This window comes from Lepidochelys olivacea (genome assembly GCF_965140295.1).
Source record: "Lepidochelys olivacea isolate rLepOli2 genome assembly, chromosome: 10".
Lineage (NCBI taxonomy): Eukaryota > Metazoa > Chordata > Testudines > Cheloniidae > Lepidochelys > Lepidochelys olivacea.
The window spans coordinates 3482647-3495065 of record NC_140420.1 but is presented as its reverse complement, the minus strand read 5'-3'; the positions used below and the strand labels follow the sequence as shown (position 1 = coordinate 3495065).

Genomic DNA, 12419 nt, shown 5'->3' with positions numbered 1-12419 from the left:
CCTCCTCGCTCCCCCGAGGCCACTGGGTTTGGCAGGGCGGCCCACACCTGGAGCCACTACCGTTCATGCTGCGTTAGCAGAATGCTAAATGGAGCCTGGCTGTGCTCAAAACCCAAATTGTGCCTGGCAGAGGGTGGGACTTTCCTCCCGCTAAACAGCAGAGAAAATAAAACACTGGGAATCAATCCAATTACCAAAATTATGACAAATTTTGTAAGATTTACATAAGATTTACTCACTAATACAGCTAAGGCTTTCAATTAAAGGGATATTCATCCCAGCCCTGGCACAGCCGCAGCATGGGAGCAGGGGAAGCCAGAGCACAAAGGCACGGGGCCAACGCAAACAGAGCCGTCTGGGTTTGAATGACAAGCCTGTTCTTTGACACCTTTACCCTTTGGCACGGGCAGGGGGTGCTGGAGTAGGGACCGGATGCTTGATCAGCCCCGCTCTAACCACCAGCTTTGCTCCAGACGGCCTGCGTGCCTCTGGGCACGTCACTGAACCTTGCTCCCCCAGCGCTGTGGGAGGTGGGTCGGCTCCCCGGATCCCTCCATGACTCAGGCTCCTTGCTCATTTGTGACATGTCCCCAGAGTCCCCTGGCAACGACCGAGCTGCTGGCCTGCCAAGACCGAACATCTGGGCTGCCATTGCAGGGTTGAGCCATGTGCCCCAGAGCAGCCAGATAACCAGGTCTCACAGGTACTTAGGGCCTTCCCTTCCGAAGGGCCCCACCACACCCACAGACTACAGCACCCCTGGGGGGGCACAGATATCAGCTCAACGGCCGCACATGGAGGGTAAACGCTGGCCGGGACGGTGGAGCAAACCCTGATTGCTAGGCAGAGCCACGGGGCTCACTGGCCCTGGAGGACAAGACAGGACCTCAGTTTTTGAAAGTCCTCCCTGAACAACCCACCCGTGGCTCACATTAGCCACCACCTTGGAAGAAGGGAGCCCCTGAGCCAACACCGCTGGGGTCTCTGGGCCTAGCTCTCAAAGGAGGCTAAGGCACACGGCTGGGAGCAGGCTCTTGTCCAGTCTCCCCACCGGTAACAAAGGGATAACACCCCTGCCCTGCCCCACGTCCACTTGAGCTGAGTGCCCACTCTCTTGGCGTTCATCGTTACTGGTAACGAGGCTGGGCCAGGCCAGCAGGGTGACCTCGCCCACCAAGGCAAAGGGGCCGCAGCCCAGCACAGGCCCCCCCTAGCCCCACGGCAATCTCACGGGTTGCCTGCCTAAGAGCAGGCACCCGCCAGCACCATGCCTGGCAGTGACTCACGGCATCCGGCAGAGCAAGGGGAGGGTGGGTGAAACCGCTCCTTACAAGGAGCATCGTCCCAGGGCCAGACGCGCTACACGCGCACATCTGGCGAGTACCATGGCAACGCCAGGGCTGTCTTGCAGGGACGAGGCAACGCAGAGGCTGCTGCTGCTGGCAAGGCCCCGGGCGTTGTGGCTCTGGGCCCCGGCAGAGGTTCCCAAGCGGGGAGGAGAGCCGGGGGAGGAGGGCTCCGGCTCAGCTGCCTGTCTCGGGGCTATCGACAAGACAGCGCTATGCGGGGCTGTTCAGAGGGAACAACCAGGGCTGCCAGGCTAACGACCCACCCCGCACAGGGCACCACGGGCAGACAGGAGAGCCAGGAGTCACTGCGCGCCAGACAGCGGAGGCTGGGCCAGCATGGTTAGAGAGCCCAGCGCTGGGGAGGGGACATCTCTGGGAGGCGGGAGTCCTTCTGCCTGCCCCCTCCCCAGCACTGGCTCTAAAGCGCCTCGGAGCCCCTTCCCCTCAGCAGGCTGTCCGTTCCTCACTCAGTTCCCCTGGCCTCCGCTCTGCAATCAAAACAAGAGTACGCAGCTCTTATCTAGCCTGTTCCAGCAGCAGGGCCGTATCATTACCCACATTGTACAGCAGGGGAAACTGAGGCACAGAGCAGGATGGTGCTCCCAGCCGGCCACTGGCAGCACTGAATAGACCCAGGTCTCCTGAGTCTCAGACCAGTGCTCTATCATGTAGGCCACACTGCCTCCCTCTTTCAGTTAACTTCCTTCTCATTCCACCAGAAACTGGAGCCCATCCACCCACAAATCACCCAGGGCACCCAGACCGGACAGCACCTAGCACCACACTGGCACTGTGTCAGGAGCCCAAGCGGTAACAGGAAGCACGTGGAGCTGCACTGGTTTCTGCAGGAAGCGAAGCCCCCCCTCCAACCTCCCGATCCCCACCCGGCTCAGGCAGCTGGTCCCAGTATCTTCCAGCCCAGGCTGTGCAATCCCCTTCACACCCCAGCCTGCTGCTGTCTCTCCTCATCCCTCCCCAGGGCCCATCTCGGTGCCCAACACAGAACCCTGGGCGGCCTTTGAGGAGGGACCCGGGTGCAGGCAGTACAGCCTCAGCAAGGCTGCTAGACACAGGCCTTCTGCCTCTTCCACCCTCCTGGGACAGTGCTGGCCTTTTCTGCAGTGAGAGCTCCCCTTGAGGGCCAGCCAGGCTGCCTACATACCCTGCCCCCCTTCTCTCTGTCGAGTACTCTGTGCCCCCCTGGGGGCTCTAGTCACTGCTCAGCAAGCCGTCCTTTCCGCAGCCATCTCTGCTCAGGGCTGGTCTCGAAGGTAGCGGACAGGGGAATTGTCCTGGGCACGGCTCGAGTGACTTTCCACAGAGGGTCTCCGAGAGCTTACAGAGAAGCCCACCCTCTCGGAATGAGGTGCCCAGAGGGATTGCCGCACCCATTGCTGAAATGCAGCCACCTCTGGGGTGGCCTGCGACAGCTGGGTAAGAGCGTACAGTCCTGCTGCAGACCAGTCCAGGGCAGGCCGTGACGTGAAGGAGGCAGAACACAGTGTGCCAGAGCTGGGATGGGACCAGGACACCTGAACTAGAGCATAGCAACCCCCACAACATACAGCCCCTTCTACCATGCTGGGGAAACGAGTGAGCATACATGACCCAGAGGGGAGAGGGCTCCCTCCAGAGCAACCCACCCCAGAGACTACAGGAGGTCTAGGGCTTTTCTGCCTATTGGGCTTGGCCCTGCTCCCACTGAAATCAATCTGGAGGGTTCCTGGGACTCACAGGCCTAGTCTGGGATCTCAGACTAGCTCTAAATAAAGCATTGTTGTTCCACTTCAAAGATCTATTTTAAACCTCAGAGGAAAAAAATATACCTAGCTGGGGAAAAGAACAGTGGCTGGGAAATCGTCAGAGGAGACGGATGGATCTTGGAGAAAGGGGGAAGCTTCCTGGATCTGAACCCAGTGCTAGAAAATCAATATCTCTCTCCTGCAACCACAGCACCAAGCCGCTGAGATCTGGGCCCCACTACGCACACACGCAGTCAGAGGCAGTCCCTGCTCCAAAGACCTCACAACTGAAACAAAGGGTGGGAGGGGGAGCCGAGGCACAGAGTGGGGCAAACCAAGGCTTGCCCAAGGATGTACAGCAGATCTGCAGAGCAAGACCCTCCGATCCTCTGCCCATGCGGTCGTGGGCCCAGCAGTCCATAGGCCCACTGGCAGCACCCAGGGCCTTAGCCTTGAACGCTCAGGGGGGATCTTTGGTTGTTTAAAAAGACTCTGGCCCCTGCATGTGCATCTGCCACTGGGGCCTGCATGCAGGGGACGTTCTCCAAAGCCATTTGCTGTTCGCACGTGCCCACGCCAGCCGTGAGCGGAGTAATGCCTGCCCAGACCACATGGGAAATCAGTCAATCAAGACCAGAAACGTAGTTAGACGTGAAGAGCAGTGATCAATCTTCCTGACAGGCTGGGTGCAGAATGCGATTTGGGGCCTGGAAGCTGCTCACTACAGACCCAGCAGAAGGGAAGACAAGTGAAAATGGGCAAAAAGAAAGGAAAGACGTCCAAGGCCGTGAGAGCGTGTCGTCTAATCCAGCTGTTCCTCCATCGCCGCGACCGCGGGGAGTGTTCAGTTATATGCCACACAGGGCTGCATTGGCCAAACCAACAGGAAGGCCCCGGGGCGCAGAGAAGGTCGCTTCGCTCCAGGAGGGAGGGCATCTCTGCTTAGAGCAGGTGTGATGCTTGCTTTGCCACCGGCTCGCTGGGCGAACCCCTTGATCCGGCAGCGCGCTTGAGCGCACACTTCGCTTGCAGCGTGTGTCCCCAGGCTCACTGAGGCCAACAGGGCCACTCACACATTTAGCGCAAACCACACCTGGGTGCGCTTTGCTGGCGCAGGGCCCATGGCGCTCACCTTGTCTGTGCCCGCACTTCCCCCACTGGGCAGAGACCGCAGCCCTGACCAACCTCCCCAGCGGGCAGCAGGGCGCGGGGCTTCACTACAAATACGTTCGGGGATGCATCTGAGAGCCATGGCTGGCTCAAAGTGCGGATGGCAAATGCCAGTGCCAGGGAGTGAGGGGCTGATGCTGATTCACTGCCTTTCCCTGCAGCACATGGGAGCACGGAAAGACGCAGTTCCCACGATGTCCTGCCACACACACTCCCCTTCCAGGGATCTGCTGCGCTCCACCTGTGGCCGAAGCTCACCATGCGTGCGGCCTGCCTCACGCAGCCCTCGTCAGGGGAGCGAGTCCCCCTGCCAGCCTGCCCGGTCCCTCCCCGGCATGCACCGGCATGCCTTGCAGCCGCGCAGCAGCCAGATTTAATTCAATCCACCGGCTTGTCACTGTGATGACATTAAACAAGAGCAAAGGAGGAAGCAAACAGCTAATGCAATCACGTCTCAGGCCAGCCGGCAGGGGCTAGTCCCTGGCGGATCGGGGTCAGCAGAACTGCTCACTCCCAAAATGCAACAGAATGCCCATGTCTTGTGCACAGGGTGTATCGCAGCTCTGGAGATTTGGATGATCTCCTTCTCCCCGCACCCTCCACACTGCTCACCTTCCAACAGCACGAGCACCTAGGGTGCCTCCCTCTCTGTGCAAACAGCACCCAGCCCAACATGCTGTGAGGGCTGCCAGAACACAAACGGCCCCCATCATATCCCCTCCAAAGGATCCCCTTCCTTTTTACTGCACAGCAGGGCTGCAGGCTGCTCGCCCACCCTTCCAGAGCGCCTTTCAGCCAGAGAGATCTGGGGTAAAACCACATACCCACATTCCCCCAGCCACCTGTGAGGTGCGAGGGACGTGCAGGGCAAAACAGCTTCCTGCCCCGAAATGCTGTGAAGGCTCCAGCATCCCACTGAAATGGGAGAAGGTCTGTGGGGAAGCAGAGCATCAGGCAGGCTGGAGCCCAGCCAGGACAGCTGCACCACCACCCTGGCTCTTGCAAGGACCATGTGACCTTTGATGACTCTGGCTAGCCATAGGGTTGCCAGGTGTCCGGTTTTCGATGTGGCTCAGTGTGCCAAGGGGCAGCCGCTCATGTCGGGAGAGGGCCGGAGAATCGAGGGGATTCTGGCTGTGGTACCTTTGAGCAGCCCCGGTGAGTAAGGGCTGACAAGCATTGGTGGCCGCTGGTGGCTAACACACTGGGCTGGGAGGTTTCTCTCCGGGTCAGCGGACAGGTAAACACAGCCCCAGCCACCAGCACCTATCGCAGTCACAAGGGAGAGGCTGCAACGGCCTCATGGGAGCAGTGGGGAGGAAGCCCGGACAGCTGCGCCTCCATACCACCGAGCCGCCCACTGGCTAGCAATGGACTTGGTCCCAGTGCCTCCAGCAGATCCTGGCAAACGGAGCCAGGGCATTCCCCTCCGCGTGCGGGACCTCGCCTCGCTGAGCTGAACGAGCCTTTAGCACCAGCATGCAATCAACCGCCTCCCAAGGGAAGGTTCAGCAGACCCAGGGATCCCATTGTCCTCTACTGGCGTCTCACCACGGCATCAGAGACCCGCCAACAAACGAACTTGGGGCCTGAAACACCCCAAACAAGCTTGAGCTTAATTAGAGCTGCTCGGCGCACACTGAACCCTGGAGGAATGCCGAACGCCGGCCCTGGTAGGGAAGGACAGCTGGCACATGAGACGGTACCATCTGCATACAAGACAGCGCCACAGGTCAGCTGCGGAGGCCCAAGCAGGCAGGCCCAGAGACCGACCCTTCTAAAGCCCGAATGTTCCCGGCTGGGGGTTGTGACCAGCCCAACGCTCCCTAGAAATCAGCAGGGACAGCTGAGCTCTGCATGGCGCTGTTTCAGGCTGGCACTGCGGTAGGATCGGGTGGGAGCCGGGGTGGCAGCGGATGGGGGATATTCCCCACAGTATGCCAGCCTGTGCCAATGGGACATGGCTGCTGGGTGAATGGGGGGGGGCATGTTCAGCGAGACTTGCTCCCGTCCATCCCAGACCCACTCAGCCACGCAGCCGCAGAGAGGCTAACGTCACAGGCCATTTGGTGTGCTGTTGAAGAGACCCGTAATGCCAGGGATCCATCGGGGGGCAAAGCCAGTGCCCTGCCCCGTTAAACCCATGTCGGGAGCTGCGCTCACAGAGATTACACACACGTCTCATTCCAAACCAGGGAGATGGAGCCCTCTTCCTTTCCCCTGCTGAGACGTGAATGCACGAGGCAGAGTGCCCACTGTCACGGCAGAGGGCATCCCAGACAGCTAGAGACAGGTGTTTTTCTGCCCTTAGGAGATGCAGGCAGCGGGAGCACAAGGATACTTGCTGGCGACACCTGGAGCATGCCTTGTCTGTTTAGCTCATTGGCTCTCAACCTTTCCAAACTATGGTACCCCTTTCAGGAGTCTGATTTGCAGATGACACTAAACTGGGAGGAGTGGCAGATACACTGGAGGGTAGGGATAGGATACAGAGGGACCTAGACAAATTAGAGGATTTGGCCAAAAGAAATCTGATGAGGTCCAACAAGGACAAGTGCAGAGTCCTGCACTTAGGACGGAAGAATCCCATGCACCGCTACAGACTAGGGACCGAATGACTAGGCAGCAGTTCTGCAGAAAAGGACCTAGTGGTTGCAGTGGACGAAAAGCTGGATATGAGTCAACAGTGTGCCTTTGTTGCCAAGAAGGCCAATGGCATTTTGGGATGTATAGGTAGGGGCATTGCCAGCAGATTGAGGGACAGGATCGTTCCCCTCTATTCGACATTGGTGAGGCCTCATCTGGAGTACTGTGTCCAGTTTTGGGCCCCACACTACAAGAAGGATGTGGAAAAATTGGAAAGCGTCCAGCCTAGGGCAACAAAAATTATTAGGGGACTGGAACACATGACTTATGAGGAGAGGCTGAGGGAACTGGGATCGTTTAGTCTGCGGAAGAGAAGAATGAGGGGGGATTTGATAGCTGCTTTCAACTACCTGAAGGGGGTTCCAAAGAGGATGGATCTAGACTGTTCTCAGTGGTAGCAGACGACAGAACAAGGAGTAATGGTCTCAAGTTGCAGTGGGGGAGGTTTAGGTTGGATATTAGGAAAAACTTTTTCACTAGGAGGGTGGTGCAGCACTGGAATGGGTTACCTAGGAAGATGGTGGAATCTCCTTCCTTAGGGGTTTTTAAGGTCAGGCTCGACAAAGCCCTGACTGAGATGATTTAGTTGGGATTGGTCCTGCTTTGAGCAGGGGGTTGGACGAGATGACCTCCTGAGGTCCCTTCCAACCCTGATATTCGATGATTCTTTGATTTATCTTGTGTACCCCCAAATTTCACCTCACTTAAAAACTACTTGCCTACGCAATCAGACCTAAAAATACAAAAGTGTCACTGCACAGTCTTACTGAAAAATTGCTGACTTTCTCATTTTTCCCATGCAATTATACAATAAATCAACTGGAATATAAACACTGTACTTACATTTCAGCGTGTACTATATAGAGCCGTATAAACAAGTCTTTGTCTGTATGAAATTTTAGTTTGTACTGACTTTACTAGTGCTTTTTATGTAGCCTCCTGTAAAACTAGGCAAATCTCTAGATGAGCTGATGTCCCCCCTGGAAGACATCTGCCTACCCCCAGAGGTACACGTACCTCTGGCGGAGAGCCACTGTCCTAGAGACACCAGCTGGGTAATTACTGGGAAAGGCCTGAAACAGCAGCAAAGCGACACTCATGGGGAGCCGGGACCCCCAGCTCTGGGGCTGGTGGGACAGCTCCCCTGTCACCCGACGGCACCGAGGGCGCAGCGCTCTGCCAGGTACCTGCTCCTTGGTCTGTACCTGGAGCACATCGGACACAATTGCTTCTTCGCCACGGAATCAGATCGGGCAGGAAGAGAATGTATCACAAAGGTGTGGGGGCAGGGGGAGATCAGCTTTCCTCTGAACTGAGCCCACATGGAGCCTTCTGTTTGTTTAACATATTAACAAAGTACGTCAACAACGAATGAGCAGCACAGCTGAGAAAGCGAGCGCTGGAGATCCGAGCCGGATGCAGCAACGCCCACCCCAGGCAACGCACTCATGCTGGCCAAGCGGGAATATTCCAACTCCAGACAGGGGCAGACCAATGGCCCCGGGACTGAGCACCCCACCTCTAACCAAATACTAGGGAGGGGGCAGAAACTCCTCCTATTGCACAGTCCTGGAAGGGAGTGTCTGCCCAAACCTGCCCGGGATCAGTGCATGCCCCCTGGGCCAGCCCAGAGCCGGTGTGACTGCAGGGATCTAATCCCTTTGGTGGTGAAAGGGGCTGGACCGACAGCCCCACACCGAAGGAAGCCTGTATCCACAGGACCAACACAGGCTTCCGTCACCCGTCCCCAGCCAGCGCCCCTCGGTTCTGAGCTGGACACCCCCTCACACACTCCAGAAGCAAGAGGGACATAAGGTTTCCATGGCCCAGTCAGTCTTCAGCCCCTCTGCTGAGACTGTGACACCCAGAGCAAGAATTAATGGCCCTGGTGATGCTGGGATTTATGGGTGTGACGTGGCCAAGCATTCCCAAGCACCTGTCCTGAGACGTGCCCAACTCACATCACTCTAGCACTGCTGGCCATTAGGGCGGGGAACTTGGGGTCACCACTGGCCTGTAGAGAATTCAGAGACACTCCAGACTCTGTTCCCATTTCCAGAGCCAGCCAGTCCCGCCAAGAGGTTTAAAGGGAACAACACACACGTGCAGAGAAATCCAAGCTGCCAGCACAGGCCAACCCCGTGGGAACGTCCCCCACACTCTGGGTTCATAATAAACTCACAGCCAGCTAGCCAGGCAAGAACGGGGGAGCTATCCCTAATCCATGTGCTTGCGGGAGCTCAGCCGGTGACCAAGGCACGACCTGCTGCATGTGGCTTTGCCTGAGGATGGCCCTGTAATTAAACACCGGGGAACAGGAGAATTCACACACAGCCTGCAGCCACTCTGCCCCCTCTCGGGCAGGTGGAATCTTAGCGTTCGCTCCTGTTCCTTCCACAGGCTCCGGCCAGACAGACATTTCACAGCATCTGCAACAAAACTGCTGCTTCCCAGCAGGAACAAAACCTGCCTCCTGCCAGAGCCCAAAGTGTGTTTTTACTGGACACACAGAGACGCTGCAGGTGCCCCAGCCCCAGCGGGAGCTCGTTAGAGCAGCGCCCCGCGTACAGCAACAAGGGCCCTGGAGCACGGTCTGCCCCAGGAGTCCAGCTCAGCAAGGCAGGGGGTGTCTGGATTCAGGAACCCGGCAGGCCGCGTGCGATGCAGACACGGCATCCCTTGGCAGGGGCACAGGCTCTGCAGCACTCCCCCGGGCCCTGGGAACTCCCACTTGGTCCTCAGGGATCACCCACCAGTGCTGCCACCATGCTGGTGCTGTGGGCCTCCAAAGGACGGACCGCTCTGAACTCACAGCTTCCACACAGCTCACGGACCCAGAACGCCCCAGGGCCCTGCCCAACCCTATGCCGCATCCCATTACCCAGAGTCCCCCAGAGGCCTGCCCAGCGTCCTCCGTAACCCAAGATCCCCAGGGGTCTGCCCAGCCCCACATACCCCCTACTCCGCATAGCTAAAGGGAGTAGGTCTGGTCAGCCACCTCCAGAGCAGTTGGCTCCCAGCAGCACCGTCCTGCTAGTAGGTGGCTCAAAAGAAAAAGGCTCCTTTTCTTTGCGGGGCTAACTGGATTTAGTGATTTGCAGGGATCAGAGCTATCTACAGTCTGCCAATGGGCTTTGCTGCGTTCACATTAGCATCTCTTGTTCCCGTGGCAGCAGCCTGGAGCTCTAAGCCCCAAGCGCTGGACTGCGATCTGCCTAGACACAGAGCAGTAGCAAGATGCTGCTGCTGGATCCTTCCCCTTCTGGGGACACCACAGCCGATTCCCCCACCAACAAGCCAGGAGCAGAACTGGCTGGGCTAGGTTTGCATTTGAAACGTGGGAGCTGCAGGAAAAGCCCCAGCTCTAGGCGATGGGTGGGCAGTAGCTCTGTGGGACGTGCACAGGACAGCGAATCACAGCGGGATCAATGTCTGTGGGGCCTTGCAATAAACTGCCATGCTCACTGCCCCATCCCCCCGGGGTGCCAGGTGACCAACGGGAAAGCGCACGGATCGGAACAAGAGAGCAGCCGCGAGGAGTGAAAAGCAGCCAGGGGATGACCATGGAGCACAGCCTGCCTGGCCCCAGTGCCATGGGCTCACCAGGGTGTTGACCAAATGAGTAACCAGCTCTGGGCCAGGCCAGGGATGATCTCTGGGAGGTCGCCCTGCCCCTCTCCCCAGCGCCAGGAGCGTGCCTGCAGGCTATCAGCCTAGTACTGAACATCCCAAAGGATGGGGCTGAAGCAGGAGCATCGAGGCCATGCAGCACTAGGATCTCAGAGCCACGTACAGACATCCATGAATCCCCGTAGGCTGTCCCTGGAGGGGGTGTCATCCCTACTGCAGACGTGCAGAGAGCCCCGAGTCACAGACAGAGCAGGAATGCTACCCCAGCAGCCCTGGGCTCGAACCCACCTCCCACGGCCCCTGCCCCAAGACAGCAGCTTCCCTGTGCTTTGCTATGCCCCCAGGGCTGTGCCTGGCCATGGGGCAGGGGGGAATCTCTTCCTGCTGCAGCCCCCCAGCCACTCCCCCGGCTCTTAAAGGAGATGTCACCTCTGCTGCTGACAGCCAGCAAGCTGCTCATTGGTTGGGGCCAGCTCCACGTGATGGGGCCACGCTGGTCCTTTGGGGGCCCTGGCCATGGCTCAGGGCTGACAATAATGCTGCCTTTCACTACCCAAAGAGATGCCCCCAAAGCCCCCAAAGCCGTCCCCTGCTACGGTCTCCTACCACATCTTCCCCTCTTCCAAACCGAGATGGGCCTGAACTAGAAACGAGCTCCGTTTCACAGGTGTGGGGCCCCGCCACGCCCTGGGGGTGTGCTAGGGGGACCAGATGTCCCGATTTTATAGGGACAGTCCCGGTTTTGGGGTCTTTTTCGTATATAGGCTCCTATTACCCCCCACCCCCGTCCTGATTTTTCACACTTGCAGTCTGGTCACCCTAGAGTGTGCACATATGTGGGTCCCAGCTGCTCCCTGCCCCCCTCATTGAAGCAGGTGTGCAGGGTTACTGCCCTGGGAACTGCAGGGCACAAGTGGACATGGGGCCAGCTGCAGGCAGGGGCGTGAGGCAGGGCTAGCTGGAAGCAGGGGTGCAGGGCTGGCTGCGGGGAGGGCAGGGGGTGCGGAGCTGGCTGGAGACAGGAGGGTGCAGGGTTGGCTGGAGGCAAGGGGGTGCGGGGCTGTCACGGAGTCCCCGGGCGATGCTCTGGAACCGCTCCCTACGAAGCCAGGCAGGACTCTGGGGAAGTCTCCTTTCTGTGAGCAGCCTGTCTTCAGGACACACAGCTCACACAGCTTCCACCTTCCTGGGTCTGACCTCGGAGCATTCAGCCTCCTCTGCCCCTCTGTGCATTTCCCACAGCGAGTCCGCCCAGGCGGGGTCCTGGGGAAGCCAGAGGGTCCTGCCCCCAACTCCGCAGTCAGACGGGACTCTCAGCCAGCCAGTAAAACAGAGGTTTATTAGATGACAGGAACATGGTCTAACACAGAGCTTGTAGGTGCAGAGAACAGGACCCCTCAGCTGGGTCCATTTTGGGGGGCAGTGAGCCAGACAACCACATCTGCTCTTCACTCCATGTCCCCAGCCAACCCCAAACTGAAACTCCCTCCAGCCCCTCCTCCTCTGGGCTTTGTCCCTTTCCCCGGCCAGGAGGTCACCTGATTCCTTTGTTCTCCAACCCTTTAGCTCTCACCTTGCAGGGGGGAAGGGCCAGGCCATCAGGTGCTAGAAAACAGGGTGTCGGCCATTCTCTGTGTCCAGACCCCTGCACACACCTGCCCTCTAGGGCTCTGCAACGATCATACACCCTTACCCCACCACCTAGATACTTAAGAACTGCATAGGGGAAACTGAGGCACCCCCACAATATTCAGAGGAAACATTAAGAACAGTCCCACTTTGTCACAGGGGCTGGCTGCTAGCAGGGCAGGGGGCGTGACAGGGGCTGGCTGGAGACAGGAGGGTGCAGCGTTGGCTGGAGGCAAGGGGATGCGGGGCTGGC

General features: G+C 58.5%; 1 protein-coding gene across 2 annotated transcripts in view; it reads right to left on the bottom strand.

The window, feature by feature from the left end:
• CASKIN1 (CASK interacting protein 1) overlaps positions 1-12419 on the bottom strand; it is a 156670-nt gene that overhangs the window by 59620 nt on the left and 84631 nt on the right. The window lies entirely within an intron of this gene.